Here is a 7,059-nt window from a genome sequence, read left to right as displayed (position 1 = left end):
TAGCTTGAACACTTCCATAACCTACCAATGATAAGATTCCTAGTCAACCCTTTTGAGCCTTAGACCTTTTCCCTTCAAGACCCATAATACAAACCTATACCCGTTCTAAATGATACCATCTCTTGGCACCCGATCTTTCCTTTATCACATGGCAAAAACATATGTTTGGTGGAAGAGACGAGGACCGTAACAAAGTGGTAAAAAGGCACAAAAATGAAGAAAAGGAAAGGCAATGAAAAAGAAAGAAAATCAAAAAGATAAAAAGAATGTTCAATGTGAAAAAGAATAAAAAAGGGACTCAAGAAAAGCAATGAATGAAAGGTGTGGAAAGTTGGAAAAATATAGGAGAAAAGGTTTGAAATGTATAAGAAAAAGTGACAGTGTGTCTCTCTAACCTCTTAGAAAGAAGGGAAATGACTCAAAGAGTCAAGTGAATGTGTGCCAAATGAAACAAAAGAAGTGCTTAAGGCAAGATGGAACCTACTTAGACCAAACAGCTCCTACCCTGAACCAATAGCCTTCACAATGTCTCCACAAAAGCCCTATATGATCTTGAGTTGAATGAAGCTTACATTAGTAGTGACTCACATAAGGGGCAAGCATATGGTACATAGAGCCGGACTTGTGACTTTTTCTTGAGAGAGATGAGTGAATTTCCATTAACCTTGTTCTAAGTGCCACTATTCTAAAGGTGAGGTTTGCTTAACGAGAGTTGAGGATGTGTAAGTTTGGGTTCCACAATGACCAAGTAATAGAAAGAGTTTTTTGATGTGTTGAGTCAACTCTTGAAGCTCCTGTGTTGAACTTAATCCATAGAGTTTTAAAGAGTAAAAGTTGTTAATGATTTATTTGTATTGAGGACAATTGTTAGTCCCAATTGATGCTAGATGAGGTTACTTTGGGACAACTGAAATTTTCTTGGATGTTCTCTTGAGGGGTGAGTCTTATTTTGTTTGCTTGAGGACAAGCAAAAACTTAAGTTTGGGGGAGTTGATAACTAGGGATTTTGATACATTTTATACTCCTTCTTGCTTAAGTATTGATTAGAAATATATAAAAAAAATAGTCCCAAAGGCTCACAAGCTGTGCTTGATTGCAAGTTTGACCAACAAAGTGACAAGAAGCCAAATATCAGCTCAAAAGGAGTGAAACTTACACAAGTATCAAAACAAGACAAAGCTCAAGCAAAACAAGGCCAGTGCGGCCGCACACTATTCTGTGCATTCCGCACTGTGAGGTTCAGAGAGCATGACATTCAAGAACAAAGGCAATGGGGCCACACTAGGTTTTGTGCGGTCCGCACTAAGATCAATGCGGCCGCACTTGATTTAGTGTGGTCAACAGTAAGAAGGATCAAAGAGTTGCAAAATTCCGAGTTCAAGCCAATGCGGTCCACGCTCCATTTTATGCGGAACGCACTAGAAGCCTCCGCAACCGCAGTCCATTCTCTGTGGTCCGCAGTGCCCGAGTTCAGAGAGTTAGATTTTCAACCTCAGAGCCCTAGTGCGACCGCACACCATTTTGTGTGATCCGCACTAGCCCCGCATGAGTATTTTTGTCCAGATTTTTTTGCTTAGTATAAATAGATTTTTTTCCATTTTAGGGTATCAGATAGTTTTAGAACATAGCTGCACTCGTGGGTTCGAATATTTTAGCTATTTTGGACAATTGTATCTAAATTTCATCATTGAATCTTATTGTTTGTCCTAGTAATTAATTAATATGAGTTGTTCTTCATCTATTTCTTAGTTTTCTTCTTTAGTTATGAGTAGCTAAACCCATAAGCTAGGGTTGTGGCTCAACCCTAGTGTGGGTAATTCATGGGTCTTGAATTTTAGGGCTAGATTGACTATGGGTGTTTGATATTTGGGCCAATTTCATGGTTAATTACTGAATTAGTGGTTGCAAACACTAGTTTGTGCTTAGTTGACTTGAGCTATTGTTGAGAAAGAGAGCCTAAGTCTCCGAAATTGGTCCAACAAGGAATTGTGGCATACTCAAGAGATTGATAGCCCCAATTAAAGGGTTAAATCTTTTAGTAGCTCAAACGAGTTATGAAAATAGTGAGAAAAAGGAAAGAAACGTAAAACAGCCCCTCGGGCAAAATATCAACAGAACCGGCCACTCGGGCTGCCTCGTAATCACTCGTATCAACCCCTTGGGCAATAACATGAAACAACATCAGCCCCTCGGGCTATATCACATCTCACACTGGGTACCCGCGCTCACTAGGGGTGTTCAGACTCCGGAGGGGCTCTTATAGCCCAAGCGCTATCACAAGTCACCTCATGGAATAACAAAATCAGGCCCTCAACCGCTCATATATCACAATTAGTACACATGTTGCAACGTACAGCTCGATCCCATAATAATCCTCACCACATAGGCCCCTCGGCCTCACTCAGTCAGAATCTCTTAAGCCCCTTGGGAAATAGTAAAACATGATGCTCAACCCAAAATATCATTTAGAAATATCGAAAACGGAGTAAATATAGCTAAGTTATGAAAACAGCAGAATACAACATGAGTGAGTACAATTATAAAGTAAAAATAGTGAGGAATAGAAGTAAAAAGCCCCTAAGGGTCCAAAACAGTTGGCACAAGACCTAAATATGGCATTTAGCCCAAAACATGATAATACTTTCCAAAACACAATGATATCAAGAAGTTCTAAATCAAATATGCGACTTAATAGGCGTACTGGATGGACTAAGTCACAATCCCCAACGGTGCATGACCCCACGCTTGTCATCTAACGTGTGTGTCACCTCAAAGTAGTACAATGATGTGAAATCCGGGATTTCATACCCTCAAGACAACATTTACAATCATTAGTTACCTCAATCCGATCTAAATTCTAGCCCGCGATACCTTTGTCTCTCGACTCGGCCTCCAGATGCTCCAAATCTATCCAAAAATATGTTTATACGATCAAAATATGCTAAGGGAACAAAGCCTACTCGAAAATAATCAATTTACATCAAAAATCCCGAAATTGGTCAAACCCGACCCCCGGGCCCACGTCTCGAATTTCGATAAAAATTACAAAACTAGAAACCTTACGCTCTCAGGAGTTCGTACATATCAAATACATCAAAATCTGACCATAAATGACCCCTCAAATCCTCAAATCAAAATCTCAAATTCCAAATCCTAACTCCAATTTTAGGCTTTAGATTTCATGAATTTCATGTTTAATTAAGTAGAAATCATAATTGGATCGATAATTAAGTCCATAAATCTTATCTCCAAGTGTTTTCCTTTGATTCCCTCTTTAATTATTCTCAAAAAGCTCCAAAATTGCTCAAAATGGTGAAAGTTAGACCCAAAATCGCGGACAAAGGTTATTTAAACATTCTGCCCAGGTGACCCTTTCCTTCTTCGCGAACGCGGTCAACGCCTCGCGTTCACGGAGCAAAAAATCTGCTGACCACTTAAATCATTCATCGCGAACACGAAGCTTCATCTCCTCAACCAATCGCAAACGCGACCTCTAGCTCGCGAACGCGAAGCACAAATCAACATAGACCCAGCTGCTCCCATTTACTCTACGCGAACGCGGGAAACACATCGCGTTTGCAGTGAGCATTGAACCTAACCCTTTGCAAAAACGGGACCCATATCGCGAACGCGAAGGCCAAACTTCCTGCCTCACACCACATCCCTTTGCGAACGCGAGATCCTACTCGCGAACGCGAAGGCCAAATGTCTGCATCACCAACAACAGATTTTTTTGCAACTTTTCAAACATGATTTTGATCCGTTTAACCAACCGAAACTCACCCGAGGCCCTCGGGACCTCAAGAAAACATGCCAACACATCCCATAACATCATTCAAACTTAGTCGAGCCTTCGAATCACTCAAAACAACACTAAAACACCAAAATACCATCGGATTCAAGCCTAAGAATTCCAAAAACTTCCAAATTCCGCTTTCGATCAAAAAGTTTATCAAACCTCGTCCGAATGACCTGAAATTTGGCACATACGTTACAAATGACACAACGGACCTACTCCAACTTCTGGAATTCTATTTCAACCCCTATCAAAATCTCCCCTATCAACCGAAAAACGCCAAAAGCAAACGGACCTTCTTTGATTTTTATTACAGTATATAGTTTTGTTCGCCTCAGGTATTGTATTTTGTATTGCTATTATTGGATACTGTTTTCCTTCCTTACTTCCCTTTTTTTCTTATTGCCCTTCCTGAGCCGAGGGTCTGTTGAAAACAACCTCTCTACCTGCATTAGGTAGGGGTAAGGTCTGCGTACATACTACCCTCCCCAGACCCCACATGTTGGGATCAAAGTGGGTTTGTTGTTGTTGTAACCAGAAAATGCCAAAATTCCAATTTTGCCAATTCATGACTAAATCTCCTCCGGACCTCCAAAACATATTCTGATCACACTCCTAAGTCCGAAATTACCTTCCGAAGCTATCCGAACCATCGGAATTTATATCCGAGCCCCTTTTCACATAAGTCAACATCTGGTTGACTTTTCCAACCTAAGCTTACTTAAAAGAGACTAAGTATCTCATTTATTTCCAAAACCTCTCTGAATCCGAACCAACCAACCCGATAATACATAATACACCTGAACAAGACAATAAGAAGCAAAAATGGGGGAAACAGAGCGGTAACTCATGAAATAATCGACCTGGTCATTACATCTTACCCCTCTTAAACAGACGTTCATCCTCGAATGGGTTAAAAAACATACCTGAAGCCTCAAATAGGTGAAGGTATCTTCTCCGCATCTCCTCCTCAGTCTCCCAAGTATCCTCCTCCACGGGCCGACCTCTCCACTGCACCTTCACTAAAGCTATGTCCTTTGACTCAACTTTCCAACCTGACGCTCCCAAATAGCCACTGGCTCCACGTCATAAGTCAAATCATCATCTAACTGAACCTTGCTGAAATACAAAATATGAGACGGATCACCAATATACTTTTGGAGCATGGAAAAATAAAATATCGAATGCACACTCAATAAGTTGGGTGGCAAAGTAAGCTCATAAGCCACCTCCCCAATCCTCCAAAGCACCTAAAATACCGGATGCACACTTAAAAAAGACTAAGTATCTCATTTCTTTTCAAAACCTCTTCGAATCCGAACCAACCAACTTGATAACACATAATACAACTGAACAAGACAACAAGAAGCAAAAATGGGAGAAACGGAGCGGTAACTCATGAAATGACTGGCCGGGTTGTTACAGGACCCTTCCTAGTTTTATTAGTATCATTGAACAGGTCATGGGATAAATTTTTTGTTCGGTGAATTAGTTATAATTTATGATATTTGCATCTACCTTTATAAGATGAAACTACCTTTTTGTCGATTAACCATTGTTGCTATTATTTTTTGTTTTGATGCACTTCCTTTTTGTATTACAATAAGCTAGAGGCTGCATAATAGACAATGCGTCTAGTAATAAACTAGCTATTTGATTGCGTAATAAACACTTGGTCCATTAATAAACTAGTTATTTGGTTGAGTAATGACTCAAAGTCGCGTTTAATAACTTCATCAAATATCACATTACATCGGCAGAACATTACATGATCTAGAACACTTCCAACAAAGGAAACTTAGAATAATTAAACTATTCCTACCAACTACAAACTGATATTGCTTTTCATCATCCAAGTTGCCACAAATTCGACGATGATGCGCAAAAGTATAATCCATTTATTCAGTCTCATTTCCTTTGTCTTAACCACCCCCCCCAACATAATCATCTACATGAATCTGCCCTACTTCCAATTCAATTCTTCCATCATCATCATCTTCTACCTGAACATCCATTGCTAAAATATTTTCTAGTTCAACCACCTTCATTTGCAGGATTTTTTTTTCATGCTTAAGAGCATCATTTACATACTTCAAACTACTAATATGGCCAGCAATCCTTGGATCTAGCAGATCATCGTCTCATTTCCAAAATTGACATCTTTTACCTTATCCAATGAAATTGAAAAAAAAATTATCAATAAACTTGAAGCCTTAAAATTAAAAAAGGATGAATTATTAAATTTATCTTACCTTAGGCTTCAAACATTTTGAGAATTGTTGCAGTGAGAGTTCTTTCTCGACCCAAATGACACACTCGATCCTTGGATCATCTTCTTCAACTATTTGACCAATGCTTTTTCAGAAGTAAAAATTGAACTTGAAATGTGAGTAATTTTGGTTTTTAGATAGCTGGTCAAATTGTAATTTTATAGGGGTCAAAAAATAGATTTGGTTAGGGATATGCCACTTGAATATATTTTAATTAATTAACAATATGTGTTGTCTTCTATAAACCACTAATCGTCGATAAACCCTTTTAATGGTCTATTAACCCCGAACCCTAACCCTTAACATTCAACCTAAATCAATAGCCATCCTTAACGGTCGGTGTCAGCTTTAGGTTTTGTCCTCCACTCTTATTGTGGTGGAGGATAAACACATGGTCCTTAACAAACCCCTTAATGGGGGTTTTGGATTTTTCTTTTTTCTTTTTTGTTAAAAATAATTTGGAAATATTATATTTATATAGATTGGGACAAAAGTGTAATAACTAAAACATTAGGATAAAGTCTAAACTTTTCCTTTTACTTTATAATTAACCCAAATCCCATTTAAGAACTAATTAAGCAAGAAGGTCAATCCTAAAATAATTAAAACTTGAAGATCAATTTGCAATTCAAGTTTTAAAAAGGGTCAAGTGTCTAAGAGGAAATAAATTTATTATTTTTCAAATTCTTCACACGAACAAAGTTATTTTTTAATTAACTGAACCTTTGTGATACATAAATTTGTTTCCGTGTGAAGAATATTGAAGATGAAAGAAATCAGAAAATATACTGAACTCAGATATAGTTAGTATTACGAATCAAATCAGTAAAATGCAAAGTTGAATCAATAAGAATGAAATAGAAGAAGACAAAATATATTCTAAATGTGTTGCTATTAATTTTTTTTTATACTTTTTAATTTTTTTCCAACAAATGACGGTTCTCTATATTGTTTATGAATTAAGTTATTTGTTGTAACATATTAGTAACTCAA

Source organism: Nicotiana tabacum, chromosome 8 (assembly GCF_000715075.1).
Source record: "Nicotiana tabacum cultivar K326 chromosome 8, ASM71507v2, whole genome shotgun sequence".
NCBI lineage: Eukaryota > Viridiplantae > Streptophyta > Magnoliopsida > Solanales > Solanaceae > Nicotiana > Nicotiana tabacum.
The sequence above is the reverse complement of the archived record's forward strand: the minus strand, read 5'-3'. Positions refer to the sequence as shown.